The sequence below is a fragment of the Manacus vitellinus genome, unplaced genomic scaffold (genome assembly GCF_001715985.3).
Source record: "Manacus vitellinus isolate BGI_N305 unplaced genomic scaffold, ASM171598v3 scaffold_33_pilon, whole genome shotgun sequence".
Classification (NCBI taxonomy): Eukaryota; Metazoa; Chordata; class Aves; order Passeriformes; family Pipridae; genus Manacus; species Manacus vitellinus.
The window spans coordinates 7,629,379-7,645,111 of record NW_021940478.1 but is presented as its reverse complement, the minus strand read 5'-3'; positions in this window follow the sequence as shown (position 1 = coordinate 7,645,111).

The window sequence follows — 15,733 nt, the reverse complement described above, 5'->3', positions numbered from 1 at the left end:
ATGCACCAAGTGGCATTAATCATATAACTATATGCATACTTTTCTTTTTTTTTTAATTTTTCACATAGCTGCAGGGTATCCCCATTTGCTCCCAGACCTTCTTCGCTAAAGGCAAAAGCACACACTTACTTCCCTGTAGCCCCCTAACTAGTCATGCAGCTGCCACAGCGCCATCACATTTTAGAATTACTTCCTTACTGTACATCTGTGCTGCCCGACCCTTTCCCCTCCCCCTTTCTTCTTTGCTACCTGCAGCACTGCAAACCCCAAGAGCAATGAGCAGAGCTGAGAAATCCCCCAAACTCAGTTATCCGTGCAGCTACTCAGCACAGCTCTCACAGCACTCAACATGTGCATTGCTTCCCCCACTGGGTTTTTTGACCTTTTCTGTGGCCTATTGTCATTTAGCATCCTGTGTCACACCACCTCACAAGCCCAAATAGTTTGTTCTGGGATTAATTGCTGTGGTTCAGGGCCTCAACCTGATGAGCAATGTAGCAGCCGCTATGCAGCAGTCAAAGCCAACAACAAAACCCTAAGTAGAAAATTAAAAGAGAGATAAGCTCCTTTCCCTCTCCTCTCTCTGCAAACTCAAACACTCAACCTAAAGGATTCTCCATACATTTTTGGATAAAGAAGCATCATGGTCTTCTTTTTTTTCCCCTTTTAATTGCTCTGTCCCATAACAGAATCCCTCACTATTGCAGTTTTACCTTGTGGGAAGATAGCATGGCAAGATATGTTTCATTTCTTCCCCCTCTCCAGCCCCTGCAAGGGAAGCAGAATTGTACCTGGAAAATTATGCATTTGTGTTTGTAATAATGAACATAATTATGAAAAATTATTTTGGTATCGAGGTAGGACAGTCAGGGGGATCAGTGCAGGACTGGGAAGCAAGAACACTTCATGTCTGCCACTGGCAATCTTCTTGGCCAGGGGAAAGTTCCACAGACTCCTGTCTTGAACATTCATTCACTTAAGTTAATTTATCTTGATTTTTGGATGCCTGTCTTGAAACAGATAGGATGGATGTGCCAAATGACCATGAAGTGCCTGTCCCAGCACATTTCTTAGACACCCCTTGTCAGTAGGCAGTTGTTGAAAGTGAGCTCAGGTTGAGCACCTAGAAACAGAAGGGCTACTTTTGAAAAAAAGGCTTTAAGGCAATAGTGTTATGAAAATACTGACTATCATGAATGCTTATTTCAAAAGGTAGGCTAATACCCAAGATGAGTCTTTCAGGAGAGTGAGGTGAGGAAGGGCACCTCCCCTGCTGCTGCTATCACTTTGGGGAATCACCATCCACAAGTGATAGGAAGGCTGACAACATTGTGCCACTCTGCTTGAGAAGGGCCCAAGGGTGACAAAGCTTGATGCTCCCAGATCAAGAATACTTTTGCTGTGACTGAATGTTGCTCCACAGCACAGCTATGAATTATGATGGTGGTTTAGAATTGATCTTAGGAGGTCTTGCTGCCATATAATAGGGTGATCTCTTCAACAGTTTTTTTAACTGGAAGAAAGGATATAAAAAATTAAACATAAATAGAAACATGAGAGAAATGGAAACAGGAACATGCACTATGCGTTCCTGGGCTGTGTAAATGAGTCATAGGATTGAGTTTAAAGAAATAATAAGGTAATAGAAACCTCTGTGGATAACTAGTCATCTGCTTTATTAGTGGTATGACAGGATTTGAGCAGGAACATTTAGCCTGGGACTAACAGAAACCAATTTCTTCCCTTTTCTGTTTGCCTATCAAAACATTTGACCAAGATGTATCTGTGCTGCTCTCCTTCAAACATCGATATTTCATGGCAGACTTCAATCTTCTTACTTCATCTGTAGTAGTACACAGTACTACTTATATGCATACTTGCAGATAATTGAGTACCTACCATGATGGGTTATGGATCACACTTGGATTCCTCTGGCCATTGCTCTAACAAAAATCATAGAACAAGCACTGAACTGCCTGCATAACCTTGTAGGTGTCAGTGGTTAAGCTGCAGAGGCATTTAGTCAAACCATTCTCCCTGGCAATACATTCCGAAGCACAGCACTGTTTTCAGGCCTGCTGGAAACACGCCAGGTTTTTGCTGAGCCTTACATGTGCTGGGGCATGAGTTTGAATAAGGCTGTGTGAATATATTGCCTGCAGTGTTAACTAACTGTAATGGTTTCATCCCTTGTGATGTAGTGACTCATTTCTTTGTGTGCATGCACATGGCAGGTAATGCTCCTAAAGCTGTTCTTATGGTTTCTGACGTGGGTTGATACTTGACTTGCTAATGCCCATGTCCTCTCTTCATGACATTGCTTCTGGAAAGTATTGTTCTCTAAGACAAATTTCAATTTCATTTTGATTACCATATCCAGTCTCCTTTCTTGACTTGCCACCCTAGAGCAGTATAAAACCTAAAATCATTCTTTCACTATGTTGAAAGGTCTCTGGAGAAGAATGACGTCTTAATAGTTCTCTGTGTATTCCATAGCATTGATTATTTGCTTTCCCACTTCCACAATACAACAGTATTTTGGAAAACTGCATGCTTACAATTACATACTGAGATTCATATAAAAATTATGAAAATACCATTTAACAGATGTGGGAATGCCTGTTTGTGTCTCCAAGATCTATGTTTGCAAGCACCTTGCTGACAAATTCTTTTGTGTCCGTATCATCTTCCCTCAGCATCACCTGCTGTTTGCCTTCCCCTAAACCCCGCTGAGATCTCTCCCAGGGGTGGAGAATCTGTGTGACGAGAAGGAAACGGCAGTGGTCTAGCCAGATGTCAAACACGCATCACTTTTTCCTGGCCCCCAGCAGAACTCACAGGCGAGGAGTGTGCAGAAGACTAGTTTAGGCTGAAAGTGTATTGCGCAACACACCTAACCCCTCTGCACTAAGGGACAGAGAGGCCTGTGGTGTAAAGGGGAAGATGGCTCAGAGCCAGCAGCATCTAGCAGAAATCATGTTGCAGCACTGCTGCCATGTCTGAGAGACACTGCTTAAGAATGTTTCCTCTGGCTTCCTCTAGAGTTAGAAAGACATATGCAAAGCCAAGCGTTGAGCTACAGCATGTGTGTATTCGGGCTTTGGGCTTTAAAGACTAACTCTGTTTGTTTACGGATCCCAAGATTGTGCAATATCATGCGCCAAATGTTATTAATAATTTTGGTTCTTAAAGTGTGGGGGTGTGGAGAGAAATGATTGTATGTAAGTGATGTCACACAATGTGAAAGAAGAGAAAGTGAGCCTTTGTTTCTCTGTATGTGTGGTATTCCAAATAGAGCAACCTTTGCTTCATTCAGAGATAGAACAGGACTAACAGGAAAACAGCTGTTGGCATGAAAACCAAGAACAAGTCTGCAGTAAGACCCAGAATCAAAACTAAATAACTTGCATGAAACTAAGACTGTGAGTTTTAGATGTAAATCTTCACTATTGGTGATAAATGAAATCATTGTTTTGTCAACAGAAGGTCTCACCCTAACTTGGGTATGAGTTTTCCCTTACTCTTAAAATCTGTGGAGTACAAGGTTTAAGATGAGTTACCTTATGAAACATCAGCTTTTACTCTTTGATAGCCTGTGTTTTTAAAGCCAATGCATGCAGTCCAGGATACCATTTCTGTTACAGACATAAATATCTTAAATTTTACTGGCAATATTTTCACTGTCAGAAGTCTTCATATAGTTTAAGAGGTCCTAGATTAGCATTAATTAAAATAGCTATGCAACAGTGTACATAATTACTGCAGACAGTCTAAGTACAGCTGCAGTCATAGACACTTCCTCTATAAAAGAGAAGCCAAAAGATTTTTTCCAATTTTTCATGAAGTTATATTTCAGTGTCTGTATTCCAAAACTCTATCCCAGAAATTAAGCTATGTTCAGAAAAAGTCTTACATCTTTATCTCATCTTTATAGTCTAAAAGATGGAAAGATGAACTGAATTTATTGAGATTTGAACCACCTCTGTCACTAAATCTAACATGAACCCAGTGACAGAACTTCAGTGGACATACCTTGCCAATAGCTGCCTCTGTAGAATTTGATCCACGGGACAGGCTAATTTAATATTCCTAATAAACAATCTTAAGACTCCTGGTAGTTGTCTCTATTACAAAAGAAACAGATCCAAGACATCTTAGAACCTCCATCATCACTTTTATGGAGGAACTGTTGCAGAGGAGTTAGGCTCAGCTCTGTTGTATAGTGTTACAGTGTCTTTTCCATGTAACTACTAGGGAGAAAAAGAAGCCTACAACAACAAGCTTTTCAAAGTACCCAACTGAATACTGAACCCTTAATACTGAGTTTGAAAATTTGATATAGTGAATAATTTGCATCAAACTGCATCCTGATTCTGTAACTTCTCACTTTACAATGCTGGCCTGCAAGAGCTCGTAAAAAAGAAGTTGTTTAAAAGTCCTGTTCTTCCTTCCTTCCTTACTTCCTCTGCAGGGCTGCGGCTGTAGTATCTAAGTCCTGCTGCATACTTTGGGATTTGTTTAACTTTATATTTGCCTTGATGAAGGACTCTGAAGAGGAGAATTTGATCTTGCTCAGAAAATGCAACAAAAATGGTGGACGATGCATGAAGTGGTTAAAAAGGGACAGATCCTGAGGAGTCTGACAGTGATGTGGAGGCTGCTCCCAATGTAATAGTAGTGTGGTATCTTAGCATGTATATTGTACAAGCTTTTGAAAATGAAGCTGTAAAAGAAAGCAAAGGGACCACATACATAATGAAATTACATTATGAGTAACAAAAGTACCACCTAGCCTGTGGGCCTCCCTTTCTCCAAGATCTGTTTGAGCCTTCATTTCCTTGTATCTGTATTCTGTGATTGGGCATTGTTTCATTTCCATGCCTGTTCAGAAAACTCTTCCCTTGTTGGCATCTCAGAATGAGATGTGAGTAGTGCCACTATGTTCACTGTGGTGAATTACCAAGGCAACATGTTGGCCAGGACCAGCCCAGGGCCAGTACTTGCACAAGGATATCAAGGCTGGGTAGAGGTAGACAAGGATGGAACAACTGGGAGATGAGATATGGTGGAGCTTAGGAAAGCCTTCAGGTGCTCCTGGGGCAACAGGAGAATGGTGGAAGCAATTGCTTCTGTTGCCCTGATGATTGCTGCCACCTTGAGTACACCCATCCCTTCATCAGTAACCCACCTTGCTTTCTGGGGCTTTGAATAAGACAAAATTGGCCATTTGGATATCCTTCCTAAATCTTATGCATAACATCTTTTCCTTTAGTTCTTCAGAAATTGAGTGAAGCTGTACAGTTCTCATTTTACTCTTCTTATATTCCCTACCAGTGCTCCCTGGGCCCAACATGGTCCCAGCAATGGGATTCTGTGTCAGCTCTTCCAGCAGGCAGTGGGACTGACTACACTTGTACTGTGATTTTGAGTTTCATTCCTAAGAAAATACTAAGATCCATAATTTTACATCAAAAATCTGAACAACCACATCATGCTGTCTGCACCAATTTTACTGCCTTCTTCTTGTCCTATTGCTTTAGAAGAGCTTTGTATGAAGACAGAGGTATTTCCTAGCAAAGGAGTGAGACTCAAGTTTACTGATGAGTGTAAAGTCTGGCTGTCTTGAAACATGAGCACTGGGTTGGAATGGCTGAGTTCTGAGAAAAGAGGGTAAAAGCTAAAAAGTTAATCTCTTATGAAATTAATTTATGATTTGAAGGAATCTAGAAGTGCGTAGGGAGAAAAAAATGGGATGAAGCCTAAAACAAAATTCCAGTAATTTATTTTGAAACCAAATTAAAAAAAAATTATTAGAACCGCACCATGTCCCTTTATTAAAGGCTAGCACTATCTTCTAGTGAATTTTCTAATTGTCCTTTAAAAAAATTAAACCAGTATGATTTCCTTTCTTTCTTGAGTTCAACTTGCTTTTGACTGTTAAGAGAACAAAATCTGATAAGGATGTTTTGCATGAAGTTATAATGTATTGCTGATATGTTATAATTTATACAAATTGAACTTCCGCCAATCACTTCTGCGCTCACAGTAAAAAATTGAGTCTTGACTTCAAAGACAGATTAGAACTTGAATAGTGGTGTACTGATGGGCTGCCTTTTGTGGGTGTTTGTTTGTTTGTTTGTTTACATGGATGCGGTGTGCTAAGAAATCTATTCATTGAACTTTCTGTAATTCATTCAACTTACATGTCAAGAGTCTGATTTGTAGGGGCTGCTCTAGTCCCCTTCAGACCTCGTTGGAAAGTTGCTATGACAGAGGAGCTAGGGATTTCCCCATCAAGGGAAGTCCCCATTCGATGGTGAAGCAAATCTGGGCCCTTAAAGATACCTTTTGGTTAGAGGCATATGAAAAAGTTTGTCCTCTGACATATTGGCTCCAGGAGAATCATTATCCCTCCCATTCTACCTGTGTATTTAGGGAACTGGGTGTGTTTCAGCAGTTACAGAAGGCACCTTTGCTTGCCTTGTTGCTTCAGTTGTGTGCTAGGCATAGCTTATTCATACCCAAGTCTCCAATGAGTTAGTATGTGAGATTAAAACCAGTACATCTCCAGCCACATAAATTTGGCTTCATTTTCTGTGATCTTCTTTTCCTTTTAGTCACCAAATATATGTGCATATGCCTATACTTATGTGAAAAGCATGTACTCTCATAAGTAATAAAAGTAAAGGACAGAATATAAGGCCTGCACAAAAGCACAGAACCCTATTTTTTTTTCCCGATGTAGAATTGGTTTCTAAATATTTACATTTAACTAACACAATAAAGATGAGGTAGCCATTTCCCCTCAATTTATATAATACATATTTCCAAAAGGGCCAAAAGCATGATACATTAACAGGATATAAAACATAAAAACCCTTCAACTGAAATCAGCGCATTTCTACTTCCCTGGCTGCTTGGTAGACTCCAAGATGCTTTTTAGAGAGAGGGTTTTTCCTCCCTCTAGAACTGTAGTTCTTCAGGTTTTTATTTGTAGGGCTTTTACAGTTCCCTTTCTAAACAATTCCTTTCCTCCCTCCCATTATTAGAAAATTTAATTTCATGGAGATCATTTGGGAGATTCAATAACAACTAGTTTTCAAAATATTGCAAATATGCAGGAAGGTCAATTAGTTATGTAAATTTAGGAGTTCCCTGGCAAATTTGAAAGGAATCATCTCACATTTATGTAGTTCCATTCATTACCAGGGATCTAGGTGCTTGCATAATACACAGAAAGATGACAAATAATATTTAATGTGCTGAATTATGGTATCCAGTCAGTTAGAAGAAAGCTATGAATGAAATTACATTTCAATTTTATTTCAAGTTTATTTCAATTAGAATTTGATCCAGTTAGAACATGTACTATTGGGAATCCATAACTAATGGTTTGAATTGACTACCACGCTGACTTTTACAGCCAACATTTGCAAAAACTGACAGAAGATCCCTGATGTGTTCTCTTTCCTTCACAGGGCAGTAAAACAGTGTTTTCAGCTCACTGTTCCTGAAAGGAGGTTGATCCAGAGACAAGAGTGCTCCTATGCAGATTCCAACCTTGTGCCTGCATTTTGGCTTGCTTGATGACTCCCATCCAAATATGAACAAGGTCCAGGGCTGTGGCATGGAATTATTCATAGCAGTTAGTTTCACTGTGAAATGTGCCCTCAAGCAAGAGGAACATATTCTATCAACATTTTCTGGTAACCCACAGCACCCACATCCTCTGCAAGTGAGAGGCAATAGGTAACAAGGGTGATAAAGGCACTGCATACGTTCTCTGAAACTCACAGGTCAAGATGAGTTTATTAATGATAGAAAACTCCTGAATGTTACCACTCAGTCCCCAATGCAGGGGAACCCCTCTTCCCCCCACCCACCCTTTCTTTTTGAAGAGCACATAAAAGGTTGTGGACAAAATTTTATGTTTGTTTTATGGTATCTGAATTACTGCACTAGTACAGCGTTTGATACTGTACTCTTGTGAGAAATAGATTGTTCTTGCATTAGACTCAGCACAGAGATGAAACAAGTTGCCCAGCACTGTTCAGAGGGAGTCTGTGGCAAAAGAGCTTTGGCTATCTTGCACATGACACAAATTTGGGATCTTTATATCATTTTGTGCTTTCCTCCACGTTTTGAGTGGGAGCTAATAGAAAAATAGGAAAATGCAATGTTGTGAAGAGAAGTTTCTCTAGGATTAGTCAACAGACTGGTGGCAGCAAAGAAAATGGAAGTGGCTGTGCTGTGGAAAGTTCTCTTTTGACTCTGCGTGCTATGAGGAATCTGCCTCCTGGTTAGTGTGTAGAAATAGTGTGATGTTTCTTTAAACAACTGTCATTATCTGGTGCATTTCCCGATCTGAAATGATTTGAAAATCACTGCAGCCCTGCTACAAGAAATAGATGAACTGATATTTTATATCAGTAGCAAATAGTTTGTGTGCACCCTAGAGTGCTAATGGAATTCCTTTAGAAGATATTTGGCAGGAACATGAATGAAAGGCATACAGATATCTCAAAGGTTTTGGAAAATGGTAAGCTACTTGGTTACCTCCATTTGTATCTGGTAGTTGGTCATTCCCTTCAGTATTTCAGGGCAAAAAGAGACTGAATGTCCAATGATACCTAAAGTGAGGCCAGTTTTGATTGAAAAAGACTGTGACTTGCTTTTCCCATAGGCTTTTTTCCTGCTGGTAGTTTCTGGGACTTTCCCTTCCTGGAAGGTAGTTCTCTGTGGCTTGTAGCTTATGACAAGCTTTCTCTCCAGTGCCCATCTGGCACTCTCGGGAGCTAAGCCAGCTTTCTGCCTCGTCTCACTACTCCCACTCAGAAAAGTTTTCAGAGCAGAGTAGAGTTGCAGATACAATTGTAAGGGGGTCACTTTTCTTAACCCAGCACAGCACTGTAGAGATTTTCCATTCTTTGGGTGTGGATATGAATGCTTTGCACAGTCTGGTTGGCAGGTTCAGTGTGGCCAGTTAGGTAAGTAGAGAAGGTAACTCTTTCTTCTGTTGGCTCCATTTTGCAAGGTGTCAGCCTTCCACATGAAGATGTGTTCATTTTTGCACTTCTATTCATGCGACAAAAATACTGCCAGACTCTTCACTTGCCACACAGCTACTTGTTTCCCAGAATAAGCAACATATTCTGCTTGGTGAAAGAAAGTTTCACCTGTCTGAAGTCTGAAAATAAATCCTTGTTGGTTGCTAAAAGCTGGCAGGTGCCTTCTAAAGGACATCGTGAATGAGGCAACAGAAGTCTCTGGTAATCTTCCCTTAGAACGGGGTCAGTTGTATAGGAGGGAACAGAGCAGCGGATGGTGGAGAAGACTCAAATCTGTTGAGGGGTTTTGGTGTATTGGCATTAGACTAGAAGTAGCTGCTGGTTTCATCCATGTTGTTTCACCCAACTGTGCTAAACATGGCAGAAGTTATTTGAAGACATAACATAAGCACATTTGAATAAACCAAGCAGCATTTACTCTTACTATGGCATTTAGGACTCTGACCTGTTGCCTAGCAGTTTGAAGTAAGTTATATACTAAAGACTGGTGTGGTGACAATAGTCTCAGGCTGTGTGTCAGGCTAACCGAAAGGTGCATTCTGATGGCTCTTGCAGAGCTTGATTTGGGTTGTTCACTGGGGCAAAACAAAATATGGCCATTTGGCATAATTGCGACCTGGATCTGAGATACTTTTTCACTGAGGTTTTTGATACATTCAAATCCACAATGGAGCAAGACTCTAGGACAGGGACTACAAACAGATTACAGTTGAAAGGCCTGACATGAACACCTGTGCATTGATCTTGCTGCACTACCTAGTACAGGAATCATATCTCTTTGCCATAGGTCTAAACATTTCATTGTGTTGTTTATTCACTGCTTATTTCATCAAACTGAAGAGAAGGAGAGCATAATATTCTGTGAAAGATTAAATCTGAAGCCACATTTCTCCAGGCAGGCTTGGTGTGAGTTAAGTCATGTTCAGTGTCTAACTGAAATTAATTTTACTGCTTTATTGTCTTTTTTAAAAATAAAAATATTTCCTAGTGCAAAACAGCAAAATAACTGCTTTACTCTGAACAGCGTTTTTTCCTCGTAGTATTTTTGGTTACATGATTGATTAAAGTTCATTTTTTCTTCAGTAATGAAGTGACTATTAAACTATCTGTGCATGCAAAAAAAAGATAATATTATAGTTGAGATGCTGAGATTCATGATCTTCATTTTTAATTTCTTCAATTTTCATATTCTTCACATAAAAGTCAGTTCCTGATTTAGATTATGACAAGGTATATTGACAGACACCCACAAGAAACTATTAATATAGATTTTTTTTCCTAATGGCTCTTTCTTATTCATGCCTTCTTAAAATAGGGGGAGAAAGTAGTAACTTTGCATGGATTAGTATCTGTGGCATAAGGATCTAGTGCAAGATTTTTATCTCAAGATCCAATGTAGACAAGGAAGGAAGTGGGATGTCAAGTGAGAAGCTTCAGGACCTGATTCTGTTACAGAATGTGTAGGTTCTAAATTTCAGTGTTTGTCTGAATCTTCATTTCATCACTAATACAAGAGAAAAGGCAAAACTGGAATTATGGGTGAAAGAATTCATACTATGTAATGGCATCCACTGAATTGCAGCTAAAAAAAAATTTACCCTTCAAAGCAATGATCCAAAGTAAAAAATATTGGTTGCAGTACTTCAGTGTAAACAAAAGATGTCACTATGAGATGCAAAAAACATTGAGGTAATTCAAGTTTGTTCTGAAACTTTTCAGATCATACCATTATGCTATAAGAGTGATTATTTTTAGTTTCTTTCTTTCTACAAAGGGAAACCACTGAAGACACTCTGTGAAACTACTTCATCTGAAGTAGAAAAAAAAAAGCACCCCATGTTCTGATTTAGAACGCTCCTTTCTTGATAGGAATGTTTATAGAAATGCTTCCAAGTTCCTGTAAATGCCCCCACGTTTCACACATCATATCATGTGAAGCTGTTCTGGACCCTAAAGAAGATGCGGGTGAATCATTAAACCAAAATGAAAGAAGAAGGATACGGAGAATACAAAGTTTTTGAGTTGTAAAGACAAAGCATAGTATAAAGTGGAACAAAAGGGGAAGTTTCAAAGCAGTAGATATTAGAGAAAAAATGACACCAAACAAAGAGATTTTCTTCTGCCCTCATCCATACATCAATGGGATTAAACTAAATGCAGCAGAACAATGTCTTATGCAGTGTGTATCTCAATTTTCACGATCCCATTGATGTCAAACTCCTCCTGACTCTTCTGGAAATAGGACTGCACTCGTGTTGTCATGAGGCTAAGCAGTAGGGCAGCATTTTCCCAAAAGCAGCATTATTAACAGCAAAGATGCATCTGCAGACACAGCCACGCTCCTTCCAAGGTCAGTTGGACTGACACTCTTGTTCTGAGTTACTTCCTGCAGAGGTACCTCCTGGGCTAGATCTGAAAATTATTACCCGGGCCAACTGTCTCTGTTCCAGCTTTCTTGAGAGTTTCATCTGTCCTCTCTGCTTCTCAAGTGTGATAGAGCAGAGGGTGGCTGTCAGGCTTTTCTCTGTCTTTATTGAGGTCAAGTCCCCAGAAGCCCAGGCCATTTCCTCAAAACTAGTATTTGGCAGAAATGTCATCTCTGCATGCTTGATACTCTTTATCCCTGCTTCCACTTCTGACTAGGCATCCTCTGCTAGACTATCATGATTCTTACATGATTCTTATACGTATTTTTCAGTCTTTGCTTTTTGTGGTTTTGTTTTTTTTTTCTTCTCTCTGAAGTGTGAGCACAAGATTCAGAGAGGAAGTAGTTCATGGGAAGAAATTAATTGTCCCTCTGTTAGTCCTTTGGGGAATCTTTTCAGTGCTCAGTACAACTGGAGACTTGCATTGATTTCTCTGTGAGTCCTGTCTGCTCTGAGGAACCTTTTTAGGGGGAAATCCACATTCAGCCGCAGCTGGGGGAGTCCCAGGCAGCTGGACAAGACAAGAGAGGGATGTAAAGGACCTAGAAATTGCCTCAGAGAAACTAAGGCATCTGTGTAGGCAATCTGCAGTGCACCCCAATAGATGTAACTGAGCTTGGAAGACCTGTAGATTTGAGAGCTAAGCCTGGTAGCTGTCCCATAATGAAACAAGCTGGCCACCTTGATCTCACTCCCTGGAAATAATGAGTCTGGAAAGTTGGTGAAAGCTAGTTGTGGGAAGTGATGGGAACTTTTGCCTCATAAAGCAGTGGGGAAAAGCTGAGCAAACATGTCGGGATTTCACCAGGTGAAAGAAGAAGAGAGGAGGCCTCTGATATTTGCAGAATTAAAAAATAAATGTTTGTTTCACTAGTTGGGATTTAGAAGTTTCATATACCACATTGGGTCACAGTCTGGTGAGACTTTATGCAGGGATACATGGGCAGGTACAATGTGACAGGAAGCAGGCCATGTAGCTCAGCTGCTTGTCAATATATCTAGAAGTCAAACCCTTTCTTTCAATATTTATTTCCAGGTCCAATTTTGATTACTGGCACTATGCCATTGATTTAACACATCACTAGGTCAAGTCAACTGTGGACATCATCCTATGCTGTGTTTAGGATGAGAATCTACATATACATTTGCCTCCATTTAAGCCGTTTGTTCTGTGAAAACAACTCAGAAAAATAAGTTGTTTTGAGCCTATCCAAACCAATGGAAGTTTTCCTATTTCTTCAACGGGATCTTCAGACCACAATATCATTTTCTAGCTGAATGGTAATGGAAGTGTTAGTGGTTCGATCTTACTAGAAAAAGTAGTGCTTTTTTTTGCCGTCTTATGAAAATTATAAGGTAGGTGACAGCAGAAGATGTATTAAAAATATTCAAATGTTGATAAAAGTGTTGATGAATTTTGGATCCTGTAAGAACTTCCCTGAAAGGTAAAAAGCACGTTTATTGCATTTTCATTACCCTGGCATGTCCTTAAATGAATCAGGTATGTCACTCTGCAGAGTGTGGTGTTACATTAATTATAGTATGCCGTACAGCATTTAATGAGAGCAAGCCCATTAAATCAAATTCAGAAAAAAATCTAAAAGTCAAATTAATTCTGCTTCTTAAAAAGTTTGTATAATATGTAGAATTTCCATTTCTTAGGCTATTTCTATCATTGCCACCTTTTCCTAAAATTTTTACATGTGTTTCTATATAGTGTCGTTACACGATATATTTATAAATGTTCTTTAGTTGCCAATTCTCCTTTTTATTTTCTAACAATTTTAGGATATTCCTCTGTAGCTGTTCTTTCCAATTATACTGTTGTAAAATCTCATATATAGATCAAGAATCTTCACTGGTTAAATAAATCTCTATATGTACAGATCTTTTTTTTCTGACCGTGCAACAGCGTAGTCCCTTCACTTGGCACTCATATCATATTCCAATAGTGGCATATGTAGACATATCTCTGTCTACATATGCACTGGATGCTGATATATAAAAAAAGTGTTTTAAAATAAATCTACTCAGATATAAGTGTTAAGGAGCTCATCAGAACTCTGAATTTGTACTGTATTTATTAATAGCTTACTGATTTCCCAGGGTGTCCAGACTGAAAATAAATATTGTATGGTATCATGGCAGGAAATTAGAGTAAAATTTATCTGCTTTTTTTAGTAGGCTTTTTTTTTTTCTTCTGGGCAGTACACTTCACCATTGCAGTAGATTCTTTAGAGTATACTCATTTTAGTTGACTGTAGTAGAAAAAGGGATGCATCTGCTCTAGTAAGTAAATAATATTAAAGTGTTTAATTTGATAGACAATTATTTGAATTGTGCAAGCATTTACAAATCTCAGCCAGGGTACTGTAGAAGCAAATTGTATTTGGAAAATGTGTAATTCACAGAAGCGTTATAGTACTTAGGAATACTGTACAGTACCATAAAATAATACAAGGACAAGATATTATTAATTTGCATACAATTCTATTAAAACTAGAATTTTTACTCAGGTATCGCAAGACCCTGAGTTCTTGCTCTAAGGGGTTCTCTCCTCTTAGAGCTTACAATCAAAGAGTAATCCAAAAACACAACAGTGTTAACACAGTCTAGTAAGAAAGAGGGAACTTGAATTGATCTCACTGTTATCATAATTAGGAAGCACAACAAAGGACCAGTTTACAGGAAAACATCAAGGCACATATAAGTAGGATAGAAGAATATACAGTGGTGTAGATCACAAAATTTGACAGGTGGTTGTAGCACAAGTTCTTTGGAAGGACCCTCTCATACTAAGCGTTTCAATAGCAAGCAATACAATTAGTAGATTAGGGCTAGACTGTGATGGGTCCTACAAAAAGAATACTGGTAGGATTATAATTCATATGATTAAAAAACCCCCAAGAATAAGAGGTGTCTCAAGAAAGGAGATGAAATAAAAATATTAACGTAGAAAGTTTGGCTTTGCTGAAACATTGGTGTGGTGCAAGACTCTGTTGCCAAAGCTAGGAAAAAAAATTACTGGGCGAGAACAATTAACCATATTAAGCTTACACTGGTGATTACACATCCACAGTGAGTTGTCAGAAAGACAGGCTGAGTTATTAGCTTGGCTAAAATGATTCATACCTAGAGTCAAAATGTGGATTTGTAAATGATGAGCATGAAGTTGTTAGGTGCACGGGGGGAGTAATTATTCAGAGATAAGGGGCAGAAGAAGCTAAGGGAACCAAACTGAGGGTTTGAAGGAACACCCTGTCTGCCTTGGAGTGCTGGAGTGGAATGAGGTTGCCTCCAAACGTCTTTCTGCTATAGAGGACAGAGAAGAATTAGGAGAGAATGGAGATCCTGAAGCCAACAAGTGTGAAATTTCCAGAAATGACGTTGTACTTGTGCCAAGAGCAACTGGCAGACCACGAACGAGAAGCCTGCAGTGCTAGAACTGTAAGCTTCAGTTAAGAAGAAGTCACTAGAGACAATGGGGAAAATAGTTCAGTTGAACTCAATTGCCAGGAACTGAACTGGGGAAGGCCTGAGATGTAATTAAAAAACCAGCTCTAGACAGTGTGCTTAGAGGTGCCATGTGCAACATACCTGGAGTATCCGACATCATTAGTTAGGTGTACTCGCTAAGTAGAGACCATGTTACTAAATAATTCTAAAAGAAAGAGCTCTTCCATGTTTCAAGTATAAATCCTGCAAGAAATAGCTGCAGTTAGTTATGGGAGAAGACTGGTAGTATAGGATGAATTAGTTGAAAGAAATTAAAATGCATGTAAAGAAAACTGAGCAGATGATTTGGAAAAAAACAAACCCAACCCAAACCAAAAACCCCACCGATGCAAAGGTGCATAGTGAAAAGAAAGAAAAATAACACAGATGCTGAAAATTAACAGATAGAAATAATTGATAGACTTCAGAAAAAATACATTTTAAAATCAACAGGAAGAGCTATGTTTGCATTGCACTGATTTTTAAGAGAGAAATATGCTGCTTATATTTCTATCAATTCCCTGTATGTGAATGTTGGCCATAATTTTAGGTATTTTGCCTTATTGATCAAAATTATGTTTACCTGCTCCATAATGAATCTTATTCCAAGAGAGATGGGAAGAGAAAAATCTGTAGAAGTAGCAGAAATACGGACAGGATATAATCAAGGTTATTTGTGTGGGGAGGAGAAACAGACAGATAAGAAAAAGGTTAATAAAAAAGAGAGAGAGAGTGATGAAAGGA